This window comes from Ostrea edulis, chromosome 6 (assembly GCF_947568905.1).
Source record: "Ostrea edulis chromosome 6, xbOstEdul1.1, whole genome shotgun sequence".
NCBI lineage: Eukaryota > Metazoa > Mollusca > Bivalvia > Ostreida > Ostreidae > Ostrea > Ostrea edulis.
Window position 1 is genome coordinate 85,947,592 of NC_079169.1, and position 19,122 is coordinate 85,966,713.

The 19,122-nt window shown below is 35.3% G+C and overlaps 1 protein-coding gene across 4 annotated transcripts in view; it reads right to left on the bottom strand.

The window, feature by feature from the left end:
* The window catches only part of LOC125648180 (uncharacterized), a 31,805-nt gene extending 15,764 nt beyond the window's left edge, over nt 1–16,041 (bottom strand). Inside the window, exons 1-2 of one of the 4 annotated variants that reach the window (XM_056142470.1) lie at nt 15,848–15,936; nt 14,633–14,818 (exon numbers count right to left, since the gene is read on the bottom strand). The gene's annotated coding sequence lies outside the window, so the exon portion shown is untranslated. Of the gene's footprint in view, nt 1–421; nt 778–1,036; nt 1,143–14,632; nt 14,819–15,847 lie in introns of those variants that run through there. The other 3 variants (XM_048875139.2, XM_048875140.2, XM_056142471.1) reach the window with 3 other exon arrangements.
* Nucleotides 16,042–19,122: the final 3,081 nt, after the last annotated feature.

The window sequence follows — 19,122 nt, forward strand, 5'->3', positions numbered from 1 at the left end:
ACCATTCAAAATAATTACGCATTTAAACTTGTAAAACCGCTATTTTATTTCGTTTCTGTGTAGAGGATGACACTTTCGTTAATTGTCGGTAAGCGCACATGATATTTCATTTTAATCTAGCAGATAGACAAGACATGACCGTACTAGAAATATCTCTAGGATATAGATTATGATATTGTTATGCTTTGGCCTTCAACGGATGATTTAAAGACTTGAAATACGTTCAGGAAGTTAGACACAGACTAGAGGGGAAATTGTACACAATATAACCCAGGTCAGAGGAACTTTTTCGTTTTCATTGTCGCATTAATGTGGATAAAACACAAACAAATTTCAAGGCGAACATGCATTATGATGCTAACATACAGGTATCATAGTAAACCTAACGAGTATTGAGTTCAGCAATTTACACATTATTTACACTTAGCTGCAGAACTGTAGCTCCCCGAGGCAGCCCAGTATACGTGACGGAGATACAGTACCACCCCTTATGAAAACCGTTGTTTTACGGCGTATGTTTGGTTTAAGCACGAAGTAAGTCGTATTTCGCTTAATTGATGCTTCCACGCTTCAATACGAAAAACTTTAACTCACAAAACCACGGCTCCGCTGTTTACGTGGTTATGTTGGATTGCCAGTCAGCTCGAATGAAGGTTTTGGTTTTGTGTCGTTCTCGCAATTCATCTTTGTTGTTTGATATCCCCCTTGAGATTGTTTTTACTATGTAGACACGTCACCCATTATACGTGAAGTGTGACAAATTCTGACCGATACGAAACGCTCACGACCGTAGCAGTGAGAGTTCTTAATCGTATTTTAACGGCGGTACAGAAAGTCTTAAGTTTCACGAGTCGTCGAGATCGAAATATAAACCCGCAAAAGCGAGGACCGTATCACGAGGCTATCGGTACCAGTATCCCTGTTTCCTTCATTACACATGGTGTTAAATACATGTAGTTATTCTTTAAGATGAGTTGCACAGATTTGTTTTCAATATTTAACAAATGTTAAGGAAGTGGATAGCAGTTATACTTACTTAAACGAACACCTTTAAGGTTGCATGAAACAGGAACACACAAACATAACCCAGTGCCGACACCCTACCACCCGGCATTTAAACATCCAACATTCAAAATACTATCTGGTGGGACGTTTCATTACAATGTGGTATGACGTATTATTTTTTATGTTTTCATGGAAGCCCCTCCTACCGTCACGGAGACGATGTTTATGTTTCCATGGAAACCCCTCCTACAGTCACGGAGTCGATGTTTATGTTTCCATGTTGGAAGTATTTACATGTACTTGTAGGGATCTGTAAGTTGTTGTTTAAATGGCATGACGTTTCGGTTTGTTTGTTTCTGAAAACACTATTTGCTACCACCCACACATATAGAATATAAAGGTGTTTACTGGATAGGATGTTATGACATATGTGTTGAAGAAATACAGAGCAAGTTGTCAAGCGATCCAAACAATTAGGGACCCGTAATAGGTGGGTGACCTGCAACGAGGACACCATTACGTGAAAGGTGAAGATAATGAACAGTGATCAATCTCATAACTCCTATAAGCAATACAAAATAGAGAGTTAGACAAAAACGGACCCCTGGATATACCAGAGGTGGGATCAAGTGTCTAGGAAGAGTAAGCATCCCCTGTCGACCGGTCACACCTGCCATGAACCCTAAATCTTGATCAGGTAAACTGATTTATTCGTTGTCAAAATCATTGTGCCAAGAACCGCCTAACAATCCAAGTCAGACAGCATTTGACCCATTTACATGTCTGCCTATAGTAATCAGCATGTGAGTGTGTATGCGTACGTGAATTGAAAATTTATACATGAATTTATATCAATTGTTACAGATCAACTTTGACTTTGGGATTTATTGACGTCTTTTTTAAGCTATGGAGTGTATCAGGCATTTGATTTTCCGGACTTCGTTGGCTATCCTAGCAGCTATGGAAAAAATATACATGAACTTTTTGTATATCAATGGGTTACAGATTAAGTTTGAGGTTTTGTTACCTATTTCTGAAAGAGTTGTGCCTGAAAGTGCAAAGTTGGTGCTCATTAGACACAAATACACGTAGGTTATTCATAAAAAGTATTTTTTACATTACGAAGATCCTATGGAAATGTAGCTATTTCAGAAATTAAAAAAATCGGAGAGTTGTACATTACTGTAGCTAGCTATGAAGTGAATCATACTGGAGTTCAATAAGAGAGTATGAAGTACAACAGCCATGTAAACATGTTTGCAGAAATGACTTTTATTCGTAATTTGGGTGTACTGGTATTGCTATATCAAACATTCATGAAGACCACCAGCACGTTGACAACCAAACACTTAATAGTGCATCATCAATTATTGAACTTTAATTCTCTTTCCATATACATATATCGGTAAATAACTCGTTTCCCTTGGAAACTGTCTCCGTTTAAAAACTATTGGAAGGCAATCCCAGTGTTCTAGATGGGTAAAACTGGCATGATAAAATGAGTGCCATACCGACAAAAACGTAAAGACTCGTAACCTTTCTGAACGGTATGGTTTTAGGGTAGTTTTTAGGGTTTATGTGCAATCCCTAAAAGTATTAGAGCACTGTGGTCAATACTGTGGCATTTCGGTTACTACTAGTTGCCGTAGATTCGCAAAATACCAGGAAGACCAAGACAATAGTGAGTTTTTGCAATGTTGACCAATTATACATACCGGAAGAACATGTATATCAATATCGTTAAAATATATAGGGGGTTTCAGGATTCAGTTTAGTCCTACTGCTGAATAGCAGTAATCAAGCCTGTCTTAGTGTAAAACTATTTATCAAATTTTCTCCACAACATTTCTTTTAGGATAAACAAGTGAATATGCATTGTTTTACAGGAAATGGCCGGACAGTTCTAAGGAATGATGAAGTTGTACGGTTATCCAAATCCCGTCATTACATGTATGTATCATTTGATGGGGGAGTGGAATACTATTTAATTTGGAAGAAAACATTGATGACCGTCATTATGTTGCTAAAATCTCATATCAATTATGATTAATTTGTAATATCATACAGGCATTTATGTCTTTCTCATTTGTCCATATAGATAGTTCCTCATTGTGGGCGAAAAATAAATCTCAGGATATTACATGTGCAATGCCAATGACATCATCATAGCACTCTGGTTCAAAATATAATGCAGTGATACAAAAACATGGAGAAAAATATACGAATTTTTTTTTTAGCAACAAACGTGATTAATTTTTCATTGTTCGAAACATACACAAAAATACTAAATGTAAAGGCATCAGCAACATGTATTATATAACACTACATTCAACACACACAAGCGCAGGCAATGTAAATGGTTTCATTTCCGTTACACATGGTAATAAATGAGGATAACATTGAGATTATCGATAAAGTGAAAATAACACCCTTTTAATGTTTGTTTGAACATTTGATAATTTTTTGGACTTGTGCAAACATTTTATTAGCTCCCAGTTTCAAATTTTTATCATGGAATTTATAGAAGTTATTCCAAACCGCGTATACTGTTGTGCATATATTGCTGAAACACCAGATGGTCGGCAAATTGTTTGGAGTGTCACGCCGCTTTTGGGAATTTCCCCCGTGAACTGCTAAAATCACAAGAGGAAATTCGGTCTACTTATACTATCAAATATCATAAATATGTTCATACGTAGTGTCAATGCTTCAAATTAGGACAAAATTTATAAATAAATCACTAGTACTGGTATATACAATTTATGCCCGCACTGATGGAACTAACCGACCTCCCCCCCCCCCCCTTTCTGTGTGTCAATATAATGTTTACATTCTCCACTTTTTGCAAACAAAATATTACATCTCTACGTGTCTATGTAGAATACGAGGAAACTCCATCCTTAAATAAGCAGCCTCCACTCCAAACCTTTTAATATTGTTTTATATCAAGGAACTCTTTTCACAATAAAGAAATGAGAAATTAAAAAGATGTACAAACCGTGACTGTCTGATAATAATACCTTATAAATGTATTGTTTCTTACGTTATAATAACTTAATTTGGTATTTACGCTAAAAATTAAAATTTATCTAACATGCTGCAAGCAATGTTTCTTGAAATAATGAAAAAGGTTCAGGTATCACCTAAAAAACCGTCCGGATTCTCGTTTGTTTTTAAGAGAAAGCATGGGGATTAGGAGGGAATCGACTATGTCAAGAGGAGCTTCTGACAATCACAATGTATCACGACCAAACAACCATTAAAAGTATTATTTGTGCTTATGGTACCCCTCCCCCTCCCCCCCCCCCCCCCCCGAAAACCCGGCCTTCTTAATAAGTTCGAGATTCTGGAGGACCTTACAATACTGTCTAATTCTCACACACATACACCCCCCCCCCCCCCACCCCATCCGGAACGAAATAACTACTTACAACGATAGACCGTCATTCTGCTGGAAAAAATACGTGCAACTGCAAGCCAGAATGCTTGCAACATCAAAACATATGGTGATAAAAATAATGCATGGTGATTTATGAAAAACTAGTATATGTACACTGTACACTGCTAAATTGAAAATTCCTTAATATAACTATCATGCAGTGATACAAACTAGTGCTGGACAATGCGAATGTCATTTCATCTACTTCAGTAACCTAACGAGATCGACCGAAGACGATCTAAAATGAATGAAATAGTATCAGGAAGCTTTTAATTACTATTATCAGCAGAAGTTTATTGATATAGGATCTTTTTCAGCGGTAATTTCTTACGAATTTATTGGTCGCAGCTCTCTAGTCCATTCTTGAAAACGAATGATTTATTTTCAAGTTGTAATCGATAAGAGTCTTAATACCTGACCTGGATTTCTCTCTAAAAAAAATCAAGTGGACTTACGTGTGAGATATAACTCAAATTTTGACTGCTCAAATAAAATAAAACTCAAACTTCTTTCGAATTTTGAGATTTTTTTTTTAAGAAATCGAAGCCTGTTGATAAAAGACTCAGTTGAACTTTTTTAATTTCTTTGCCTGCTTGTGTAATGGCCTATGAACTTGATCAGTGCTTGTGTATGACCTATGAACTTGATCAGTGCTTGTGTATGACCTATGAACTTGATCAGTGCTTATGTATGACCTATGAACTTGATCAGTTCTTGTGTATGACATATGAACTTGGTCAGTGCTTGTGTATGACATATGAACTTGATCAGTGCTTGCACACAAACTAAAAACTTGACCACTGCTATCAGTGATCACAGTTGAGCTATAGACTTGACCACTGCTATCAGTGTCCACAGTTGAGCTATAGACTTGACCACTGCTATCAGTGTCCACAGTTGAGCTATGGACTTGACCACTGCTATCAGCGTCCACAGTTGAGCTATAGACTTGACAACTGCTTATGGACGAAACGTACTGTCTCGGTTGTACCACAGACGAACAAGCCTTTTTTATCTGAATCATAAATTACTTATGGCCAGTATCAACCTTGACCACGCTGAATACTAGTGCACAGAAATATTCTGTTTTATTTCAGGACCAAATAAAATGCTGTGTTTACGGGAATCGAAATCTTGCAATCTCATTGTCAACAGGCAACAGTTTCACACATATGCAGAACATATTCAAATTGTCCTCGTTATCTAACAATGTGCATGATCTTAATGATATCAATATCTCTATAATAGAGGAAAAAAAGAAAAGAATGAGCTACAATATTTCGACACCCTTTGCCCACTCTTATTCGCAGCAGGGTTATCACCATTAATTAACCAACGGTATTCAATGAACTCCGCAATACTAACCAACGGTATTCAATGAACTCCGCAATACTAACCAACGGTATTCAATGAACTCCGCAATACTGCACTTTGCATCTTCGTCTTTAAAGTGAATTTGCAGAGACATGAAAACTGAAGAGCATGGTTTGACTTACTTTTCTGAACTTATTTCATTTCTATCAAACAAATTTAAAGAGTTGAAATGAATTTGAAAAAAAGAATATGATAATATCATTTAAACTTTAACAACTAGCGCAGGCTAAGTGTCACTCCCATCTCTCCTAATCCTCAAGGAATCTACGTGTATTTTGTTTGACGTCTAATTATATAATTTTCATTCGATATTTCTAATCTACGCAATCATTGAAACTTTTCATCATCTATATTTGACGTACTTGAAAAAAAAAGATCCTCAGATTTTGTTTCTGTTAGGAAGTATTTAATTATTTCATGATATTCTGTGGAGAATATTAGAATACAAGTTTGAATTAAACAAATGACATTGACGGTCAGAAGTCATATAGTAATGTAGTTTTAGTTTTAGTTATTTCTCTCGTACAGCTTAAAAACATTATGATCACGATTAAAGTTGAACAGTATCCTGAGAATATAATTATCAATATTTTCACTTTGAGGTTACAATGTAATGGTAGATGTTATTTAAAACATACAAAAATTACTTGGAATTTGGGTGAACGTCGCAAAATTGTGCAATTTTTCAGACACCTACACACGATCTAGTATATATAGAGATAGATGACGTCTCCCATTGTTTCTCGGTAATGGCGGTACTTAAAATGACTTTCGTAATAACGAACACTTGACTACAAAAGCATCCCTCCGTTAACAAAGCCGATACAAAATAAATTTATTCAATATATTCTTAAGTAGTTTCAAATAATACCTATCGATGATATCATTATCAACGTGAACGATTGTTTTTAAAGTAGCAGGTATGTTAAGAGTGTAAATAATTTTGTAACGAAACAATAACCCTGAATCGACACGTCTTACTCCCAGAACGGCGCTCCTTCGGCCTGTCTGTTAACTTTGTAATCTAGGATCTTCTGTGTTTATTTAACATTAGTGGGCGACAGAATGCAAATTTATTAGAATCTTTATCAGTCAATACTAATGCCTTTTCAGATATTGGTCAATAAGTATTTGAAAATACGCAGTAACGTGTGTTGATGACTACTATTTTTTCATATTTTCAGAAAGGGCAAGCGAATGTGGTAAAATGATAACAAATTGAGCATGCACGAATCATTGCTTCCTGTTCCTGCGAGTCCGTTAATCGATCACGTGACCTTTTCCCACTTATATCTAATTTGGATTATACAGTCGTTGCTTTTGAGTGTACTGCAACCATGAAATGCACCTTCTTCCGATTTCCCACGTTTCACTAAATCATATTATCGACATTTCGTCAATATAACTCAGTGTGAGTACTAATAACAGAGCCATTCATCAAAATTATGGCGTCTGATATGTGCCTCGCTTGTCATCAAATTTGCACCCTAAGTGCCTTGCTGGAAATTCATCTCTCCAAAAGTGAAATATATTGATAGGGAATTTTTGAAATAATTGTTTTTATTCCAATCATTGTTTTTGTTCTCCAATACATCAGAAAATTGAGAAACCTGTCTGAGTTATTCGTAAAACAAGTCATTTTACCCATAATCTACCAAACATTATAAATGCTCACTTCGAAATATACAATATTACTCCAAAGTCCAATATGTATGTATAAATGTTTTCGTTTTCATAAAATCAAAATTTAAAACTTTTGTCTCTTTCAAAGATGTATTGGAGACTGATACTTGACTAGATATTTGATGGATATTTCTGATGGATGTGAAAATATGTCAGCGTTTTTAACACGAACACGCTCAAGAGGTCTATGAGTCTAAAACTTACAACTAGGAATGCATCATGTTCCCATTGCAACAATTCAAATTCAGTGAATCTGTCCCCATCTCCTTTCGGGACAATTATTTTTAAATTCTATTCTTTCCATCTTTCTAACTATATGTAGAATGACAAACGTTCTTACACTAGGCGGGTAATACTCTTTTATATAATTTATTTTAAGCATTTACTGAATTTTCAGAATATGATTCACACAAATTTCACAATCCAACTGTGCACACAGTTTGTTTCCTGTTTAGGAAACCAAGAGGTCCTCACATGTAGGCCAGCTGAGTATTAGTAAAAAGTATCTTTAGTCCCACGGGCTATGAAATCTTAAAAAAACAAATTCTGTTCTGAATATCTAAATCAGATTCTAATAATCAACAACAGTATCAAACAAGGTGTGTTCTTCAAATTCAAATGCCCCTGAAAGTACCCGCTGAAAAACTTTACATAATATAATATATGTAACACTAACAAGATATGACCAAAAGTCAAAACCCTGGGATTGCGAAATTCACAATTTTGGTGTATCCTTTTCTGCTTCTCCTTAATATGCATCTGGTTTTTATACCGTATCAGCAAACTTAAAGAAGTCCTCCAAACGATAAAGACAATAATCGCTGTTGTTTTAAATAAAGATAACTTGGAATTTTGGAAACAGTGTACGAATTTTGATAAGCAAAATGTATCATAACATTCTTATTTATAACATCTGGGTTGAGGGTGAAAAGAATGATACACTTAAAAACAACACATTAGATATTTTCATAAAACGCTCTTTACCCTTGTACATCTATTTTTGCTGTCATTTTATTTTCGCAACCTTCGCGGGGAAGAAAAGTTCGTAAAAAATGATACTGGAGTGTATTTAAAAGAAAAACAGTGAAAAGATATTTTAAAAAACCATGAAAATAACCCGGAGTTCACTCAAAGTTGTTTACAGAGTACTGACACGACTAAAAAATACTGAAGGTCATGGTCACAGCCTCCAGTTTGGAGCCAATATCTTAAAATCTTCTGCAAAAATTCTGAAAAGTGGTCTTTTGACATATTTTAGAAGAGGTTTTGACCACTACAAGGGGAAAGAAAAACCAGTGACTGAATTATTGCTGTAGTTTTAGTATTCAATTTTTGTAGTTAACATCTACGATCTTAAAGCTCTAGTTATCAATTCATCTTTATAAAACAGATATCAATGTATTTCATCGTTCTCTATAAAACAAATACCAATGTATTTCATCTTTCTCTATAAGACAGATACCAATGTATTTCATCTTTCTCTATAAAACAGATACCAATGTATTTCATCTTTCTCTATAAAACAGATACCAATGTATTTCATCTTTCTCTATAAAACAGATACCAATGTATTTCATCTTTCTCTATAAAACAGATATCAATGCATTTCATCTTTCTCTATAAAACAGATACCAATGTATTTCATCTTTCTCTATAAAACAGATATCAATGCATTTCATCTTTCTCTATAAAACAGATATCAATGTATTTCATCTTTCTCTATAAAACAGATACCAATGTATTTCATCTTTCTCTATAAGACAGATACCAATGTATTTCATCTTTCTCTATAAGACAGATACCAATGTATTTCATCTTTCTCTATAAAACAGATACCAATGTATTTCATCTTTCTCTATAAAACAGATATCAATGCATTTCATCTTTCTCTATAAAACAGATATCAATGTATTTCATCGTTCTCTATAAAACAGATAACAATGTAATTCATCTTTCTCTATAAAACAGATACCAATGTATTTCATCTTTCTCTATAAAACAGATACCAATGTATTTCATCTTTCTCTATAAAACAGATATCAATGTATTTCGTCTTTCTCTATAAAACAGATACCAATGTATTTCATCTTTCTCTATAAAACAGATATCAATGTATTTCATATTTCTCTATTAAACAGATACCAATGTATACTGCTCCACAAGGTACCCCTATATAACTGATCTGGGGATCGTGAAAGTAAAAAAAGCCGCACTTTGACCTTCTAGTGAAAATAAACTTTGTACTTTAAAATCCACTTAGAGTTATTAGCATATGATTGTCAATAACGTCATAAGGTTATATAACTATTATTATTAATTTTGTTGTTGCAAATTAAAGAGACAGATAGTTTTTAAAACAGGGACTTGTAAACAAGATTATGCACCTGTAGTGCATAATGGGACTAAAAACCGTGCATATAAATCTTAACCATGACTAAAAACGATGGTCCACAATAAATTCTGCAATCAATCTCGTCAGCTAATACAATGATTTTAGGCCCTGAAACCATAACACGTACACAGGGTGACAGTACAGGTTGTGAGAATTCAAGTAAAATCATGGGGTTTCAGCACAAGTCATAATAATTGCACATCAAAAATCTTCCCAGCAATAAAATTCTAAAGGGTTTTCTTGGGTGGATATAAACTTTTCCGTTCTTCTTCACAAAATTAGGAAATTCACGAGATAAAAGACAAGAAAATATTTCTTTATGGTCAACATTTTCTGATCACTCACCGACTCCAAGGTTTTTCGCATATAACCGTTTCCTGCAATTATAATCTATTTATTTAATTAAGGGTTATTGTGCATTTCTGTTTAAATCCCAACACTACGGACAAGCCCGATGTTAATGTTTGACAGTTCATCAAAAATATCACCGCAGTGACACACGCAATAGTTCATTGCAACCAATGTAGCTTAATTCAATGATAGAAGATAACACCCTGTCACTACATGCTATATACATGTCAATGCTACAGGGATTATTTGACCTCGCCCTGACCCCGGGATCATGGATTGCGTGTTTCTAGCTACAGCGACCTCGCCCTGACCCCGGGATCATGGATTGCGTGTTTCTAGCTACAGCGACCTTGCCCTGACCCCGGGATCATGTATTGCGTGACCTTGCTCTGATTCCGGGATGATGGACTGCGTGTTTCTAGCTACAGCGATCTCGCCCTGACCCCGAGTTCATGGACTGCGTGTTTCTAGCTACAGCGACCTCGCCCTGACCCCGGGATCATGGATTGCGTGTTTCTAGCTACAGCGACCTCGCTCTGGTCCCAGGATCATACTTTGTACGTTCCTAGCTTCTCTCGTCCTAGACTATGCTCTGCTTGTTTGTTTGCGAATGTAACCTCACCCTGCATTGTCCCGAGGCCATGGTTTGATGAAAAAATTAATTTATAGATTTTCAGGACACTTGCCTTTTAATTGATTAGATTAAAGCCTGTGAGAGTTTTAGATACATCCCTACATAAAACGTCCACAGAGAATCCTTTCCTGACCCCACTGGGACAACGCGTCTATTGGTCAACACCTTCAGTTATTCCACACTTGTTCCAGAATGTATTTGGTTCCATTAACTACTCATCTTCCTAGAAGCCGTTTTTCAGCAAAAGATGAACATTCTCCAGTCCATGCAATATCAACAGATCGCAGCATAGTGGTAAGGGTGTTCACTTGCAATAAGGATGTTCGATTTTCGATTCCGACGCTGCGTCGTCAACCTAAGACGTTTAACGTCAAGCGCCCGGGAATTACCGATCTTTTGGATTTAGAAATGGAGGTTCCGTCTCATGATAGACGTAGATAGGATACAATTTACAACTATGGCCTTGAGCATCATACATAGATAAAAATAATTGTGGCATTATACTTACAGCTGGTGAAGTCCCAATATAAGTGATATCCACGAGATACTTTGTTATAATTTAATGGATTCTCGGGATAAAAACAAATGTAAGGGTGGGTTACAAACCAAGATTTTACCTTTTCCGCCAAAACAAGGTGATGGAGTTGGAGGTGAAGAGCCGGCAAAAATTACCAGTTGTCTTAAAAATGTTCAACAAATGGGGGAGGGGTGGGTGGGTGGGTGGGTACAAGCCCCTTTAGATTCGTCACTGATTGTTACTTCATTTGATAAAGCAAATATGAACTTCTTACAATACTACTTCCGAGTCGTGTAGAATGCTAGCATGTATTTCTTTGCTTAGATCTGAGTAATCAAATCTGGCAAATGTTGCTCTTAATTTATATTTTCTCAGATGAAATGTTGAAAAACTAATCCGAAAAATTACAGAGGGTGAACATATGCCTATTCTAAGAGAAAAACATAATCCCACGTTTTATGCACAGCCACTCCCGAAAACGAGTACACTCCAGGCAGGTAGAATAATATAACCCAATTAAACTAACACTCAAAACGTTCATAATACGTCTATAAAATAGAAAATCTTGATGTGATACATGATTTGCCCCCATTTATATCAGTGATCTGTAATATGCATGCATAAAGAGAGAGAGAAAGAGACAGAGAGAGAGAGAGAGAGAGAGAGATGACGTTTGTGCATGCAGACGCATATGAAAAACTGATTTCAAGTATATTTTTGATAAACCGATAAAATTGGTAAGAAATAAGGCACGTGGGTGTTTATTTAATTCACTGCATCTCTGTGGCTATAGTTATAAGTCATTATATATATATTATGGAATCATACGGATATCGAAATATTCGTCATCAGCGGGTCTTTCAAGTCAAACGTTTGCAAGTAATCTAAAGTCTAAATTGAAACGGGTTAATATACACTGTACATACATGTACGTATTTTAATGTCACTTGCGAGTTTCTGTACCAACATATAATAATAATTTGGAAACATCTATACATTATTTGAGAAAGTGAAAACAAACGGATGTATATGCGCATGCCTGATGGTAGAGAATAGTTGGAATAGTGCCACGCCCACTAGTGTGTCTTCCTGTGAGCAAACATGCTCCGCTTTGATTTCAATCATGCACGCAGGTTACATGTACGTATTGTCTTACTTCCCATTGTTTGTAAACCTTTCAACATTCTACATTGCTTGGTTTACCACACACCAGTTTCGATATGAAGCATCTATGAATCAAGGCAAACAATGTTAAGAAGTCAAAGACCCCGTCGCCGTGGGCATCAGTGCAAACTTTCAATATATGTGCTTCTCAGCGTTATAGTAGAATTGTGTCCCCTGAGTAAGGGGTCAGAACCATTGGTGGTCTGCAATTCTACCGATACAAGAAGTATGTGTAGATGAGGTGAGTCTTTCTTGCGTTGATTGATAGATTGCGGTTTTACGCTGTGGCAATATTTCAGCCATTTTACGGCGGATAACTAATTGAAATATGTTTGATTGTGAGTGTTTGAGTTTCCCTGACGGCCCCCGATGAGCCTACTCCTTTTTGAAAATCAGACAAACGATCTTTTGCCTGCCAAGGGGGTTGTGGTCCTTGACACGGTATACCCTTTAATGTCCCATCCGACGGACATGCTCTTACGTAGCACGTGCTAGAATTAATTAAGACCATGTGCAACAACCGTAGAAACATTACATGTTGTGGAAGCTCAATTTTCGCGGGTAACCCCCCCCCCCCCTCCTACGAATTTCAAACCACAGCGAGATACATTATCTATTTAATATATCACTGTACAAGAATTATATTCTAACGAAACTGTACAATGTAAAAAATCCACGAATATTGAGCCCCGCGAATTTAAATGATCCCGCAGTATACAGAAACAGCTTGACTTTTATGACTCTTTTTTTTTTAACCTTTTTAACCCTATATTTTGAAATATTTGCACATGATCTTAATCACTTCTGGTACATGATAAGTGAGAGAAAGTCTCATCCCTACCCGTGCTGGCATGATTTGGTTGTGGACCAGCAATGGTCTACGATAAACATCGGAATCTTCAGAGAGAAAAATGATGACTTTAGATTGATGGTCGTGATCACGCAGCGGATGTATGAATGAAATGTATAAAAACTTGTAACGTGGTTTAGTCTACAACATTACACAAATAATTTATAGCATCAATAAGCACAATTCTGTATGTTTCTTCCGTTCAGATATGTGATATATGCATTTATGCGCTTTCTTCATGAACAAAAAGAAAATTTCAAACTATTCCAAACTACATAAAACATTTTGCATTCAAGTGAACATTATGTTCAATCCAAATTATTGAGTACCGGTAGAATTGTAAAGAAGACTAGAATCACCGAATCACGGTGTTTAAAATATGAATGTGGCGTGTCTGAATTCAGGAAAATTAAGAGTCCCCCCAAAACCACCCAAACATATTAACATAACAAAAAAACCATCCCAAAACATACTAAAACAACAAATAAAAAACCATCTCAAAATATTCTAACACAACCAAAACACAACACCACACACACAAAAACGATCTGTACAAGTAGTAATCACACTATGAATCCGGCGTGGAAGCCGGCCAGGGAACCGCATCCCTGTACAAGAACATTAGCAGCTGAAAATCCAATCGTTTCTTTAAAAAAGATTAACAAGAGCTACTGAACACGACAAAAACGAATGCGTTGTAAGCGTTAATGAATACACTTTATAACAATGTCATCAAAGGATCATTTGAAGTTGCATTGAAGAGCTGATATGGTTACAAAATAGTGTTCTTTCAACGTTCCAACAATTCAAAAATCAATTTTCGTTTTCAATCACTAGAAAAGAAACTTCAATGCGAAATCGCTATTTTAGAGATAACTCATTAATCCACGAAAGTTTCGGAAAGCGAAATTGATATGACATTAATTAAGATTAATCAATTAAGATCAGCTGTGGTCTCAATACACATCTTGCGTGTTATTCTATTCCCATGCGGCATTAATGGCGACAGAAAACAGTATACTGTTTTTATTCATATTTAATATAAATGCCTAAGTTTTGAATGACAAGAATCAATTCGGGTGGAATTTGATATTCCTTTATTTATATAGAATTGATTTACGACAGGTGTCTGCTTGTGTATTATATAGAGTGCATTCTGTGTCATCATGTTTTCCCTCTAATAATTTCATAACTTAATCGGATGTAATCAGTTTGCGACTTACCTCCCTTGTGTAACTTAGATGTCCCTTTGCAGTTTTCCCTTAGAAAGACAACCGTGAGATTTGATTAGAACGGGAAATGATCGGAATTTATACTGACATTTGAGCGTCATCGGCCTGGCACTCGCGTTTACAGCCCTGATCTTCCGATGATCCTCCGCTAAATCGAGTCCTCTCGTATCCATCCTCCTATCAAATTAAGCACTGCTAATCGTGTCAAATTGCAATTGTTTCATAGCAAATAAAGGCTTTCCTCTCTAAGCTTCTGTAATTACTATTAAAGGGAAATAGGCGAATGTTTATCAAATTTCAAGTCCAGTTATGTGTAGGGGTGTGGGCTTTTCGAAAATTAATTAAATCCGACGACCAAAGGCATGTATACAAATTAAATATTTAATCATTTCTGAAGGTCCTTGAAAATATCAAAATCAAAAGAGATTGTGCCATGAGACTTTACAAAGGACACGTCAGACAAAATTGAATAGTGTGTTTGTAGTGGTAACATGCACTTGTATAAACTACTAAAGGGACTAACATCCTGGGGGATGCTAGGGTATATTTGAAATAAAGTATAATAATTTGAATTCCATTCATACATATTTCTAAAATTCGTTATTTCTTTGTTACGGAGCAGACTACGATTTTATTCCTGTGACATTGACCTATCATTAATACTTAGTAAAAGGTCAAGACACATAATTGGACAACATGCACAGCAACTTTCTGTTCATTTGTGCCCACAAACCTCTGACACCACAAAGCATATGAAACAATAAATTCAATCTGCACCAGCTGTAGTAATGTTGCTATCAATCTTTTAATAGTGCATGGATTCAAAATTGGTTTATATGTAGGTGTTTTAAGACATAATGAGACAATTAATAAAGTGCATGAAATTGACGTTTTTGTTTGAAATTTAGCAATATTTTTTTCTTCATCGGACAAACATACTTTATTACGAAAATCAGACTTCCAAACGGTTTATAAGCACTCCCCTTCCCTCTCTCCTCAAATTTGTCTTGCTAGAATAATTAAAAGAACTTTAACAAGAGTTTAAATCATTCATTGAAAATTCAGACATGAACTAATTCTCCTAAAAATAAAACGTCACAATGCCAAAGAGAGGTTACCATGTACATATATACACTGTCTAAGATATATATAATAGCAGGTTTTTTCAATGTACAAGAGTAAAAGTATTAAAACTATGTAACGTACTTTTCGTGTGAGTTTGCCCTCCTTTAATTCTCAGTACTCTAGTTGAGGAGTCACGAATTCCGTATTCATCACTACACACATGTAATCACAATGCACCGAAGTAAGATAAAGATTTACTTCATAAAAATGCATCATCCATCACTTTTCACTTATTGAGTTCTTCCTTAGAATCGGAACCCCTGACGCCCTAATTTAAAGCCATGGTCACTGAAATTTATATATATATTAAATAAAAAAGCTACATGCCTTTTATAACGGTATACATAACATTTCTTTTACAAAACAGACGTAAAATATATTTTAAAATATCAAAAACATTCACTATATGTCCACTTGGGTCATGCTCTAATGCTCGAGCTCCGGCTAGGGAAAAGGAATTTTATCATTTTGGTACATGCTTCTTATAACCATGTATACAGTATTTCTTTACAAAATATAAAAGTACTTAAAGAAGATACATGTATGAAACAATTTAATGTAATTTTACTATATAATCTTTGGATCTCTCCCTGGCCCGTTTTTTTTTTCTCGTGAGGCGGCCTTTAAATGCGAAGAAGAAAAAATCTCTAGACACATGTACATTGACGATGTTTTATCTATTAACGATACAAGATGATTCGATATATCCCTGTGAACTCAAAATGAAACCCACGTACCAGTCTTCCACATTTGCTTCAAATTTGAATATTATATTGAACATAGACGTTTTTCGTTTGGTTCACTCTCATTTCCACACTTGACAATCGTGCGGACATGATTTACCTACCGTGCACCGTTTAACCTAAACACAACTTTCCAAGAATATCACTACAGAAGCAGGACTCGAATGCTTGTATCAAGATTATAAAGCTATAATTATGATATGTACAACGCTCTAATTAGCTAATCTATCTACGGCAATATGTGCCTCATTATCACCATTTTCTCATATAAGTGCAACTGATCACTGGACACCTATTGATCACTGTTCGTTATCTTCACCTTGCATCTATAACCTTAATTCATTTTTCAGCATAGAAAAAAAAGATTATTGTGCACGAGGGTTTCCAGGAAAAAAATCACTGCTAGAATTTCATTCTAAATAGTTGGTTTTAAAAGTAATTCAACGCAGTTTGCATAAGAAATGTAGGTTTTGAGTTGGAGGAAGATCATTTCGTTGCTGTGGCTATAGCAATGGAACGTACGTTCTACGTACCCTGTTTGGTTTTATCATTTAATATCTGCAGAGGAAGCTACCGAAAGTATTGCTAGTGGTGAACCATCCAACACAGTGGATATGCTAGTATACGGAAGAAAATGAAGTAATGCTGCTTTCTATTTGTCTCGTGCAAATCGTCGTCACATCCGGGCCACTGTCCCCACATTGTATTTTTTTAATATTACAATGAACATTATCGTCTTAAGGGAAATAAGTTTCGAATCCCTTGAAAGCACTTTATTTTTACAATGCTGCTTAATGCGTTCACCTATTCGCTCGTATCATAGCCCCAAGTGTGTTAGTATAGTTCCGGGTACAAGACATTAGAAAGCCATTATTTGTGTCAAGTCTACTGCGGTGAAGTTTATGGTTAAATGTAGAATTAATATATTACACTCACAAGATAACATTTGAACTTTACCATATTCCTTTAATATGCGACATTACTGCTATAAATATCCCTTTTGAAAATTTATATAAAAGAGAAAATCAATCGATAAATAGCAAATAGGGATGTTTACGTTTTACAGCTATAATTTCATTCCAATAAAAGTACAATTAGGGGTACCTTAAATATGTAATCCGATGCAGCTTATTTCTAATTTCCAAGAGTCTTTCAAATTAAAGACAATTGGAATTATTTTCCTTGGAGTTTAGAAAATGTTTATTTGTTGTTTATATCAATCGATAACCTTTCACTGTTTACCTAATTAATAAATATCATATGGCAGTAGTTTTAATTCTATAAATGAATAATGAAATATACATGTAAATATTCTTTCAACATTTACTTCTTGTTTATTTCAGTTCTCATATCATATTGCAGATAACAGAAATCCTGGATAATCTTTTTCACAACTTTATCAACATTTCGTATACATCTAACTTCCCGTGCGTCACCAGAAACGACAAGATCATATAATTACGATTATATTAAATCAACAAAAGAGATCACCCGGTACGACAGCAGAGCACGTGCTTCGAGTCTGTCAAATAATGCGCTACGTGAAAACAAATGCGTGTTTTTGAAAACATGCTATTCACAAGAATATAGCTGTGTGTTTTGATTTTTTTAGAAACGGTTAGTACTTGTTAAATGCCAAGAATACGACTCAATCGAAATGACATTTTATCCAAGTTGGGATAAATACGTCTGCCTCTGTTTTCTAACATTGTTACCGAGCCGTTATCGCTATCTTGTAATCTAAATCCCCTCAATCATGAAAATGTTTTCTATTAATCAAATAAAAATTGATGATAACTACAACAAATAAGAAATATATCAATTTTATGTTCTGTTGAAAAGCTACCGTATGGAGACTAAATAAATCCCGTGGGATTTTGTGCGCATTTTCAAATATCTTTTGTTATTTACTGTTCAGCATTTTTCCAGTTGTTTCAAGAATATTCTGAGCAATACCATTCAAAGCTGAGAGTATTGTCGACTCACCAGAATCAAAATAAAGAGGTGATTTTACGATACCCGCAGAAGAAAATTATGGGGTGGAGTGTTCGAAGAACTGTTTCCATCAACTAACTTACGTGCATATCGCTGTTTAACTCATAACAGTTTTATTTCCTATAGTTTTGCCGTTCATAACTTTTAGAAATTGCAATCATAGCCATTCCCGCATGAATGCGTTGCAGCTGTGAACAGTGCGCACCGCATGTGAATCTTCATAAATATTGTACGTCCATTTTAACGACTGGGTGAGCTCTGAAATAATTTTTTTAATACATGAAATACGCCCTAAGTTAAGATTCCTCCTTGACCATGGATATCATCTACAATGTATGCATAATAATATTTTGTGACATATTTAAAGCATTATTCAAATTTTAGAAATTTAAAGGGTTTCCTCTTCGGCTGTAACTGTTCAGTGATTAATTAACAGAACTTCTGTTAGTGCGATCAATATGGCTAACAAAAATCGAAACAACATGAATGAACTGGCTGAGTGAGACTAGATTGTTCCATTGATTACTTATGTCGCCACTGATGACATAAGTATGTGAAGACATCAATAATAATTGTTTTATTATAAGATTACCTTCACACACATGCTAAAATAGAAAG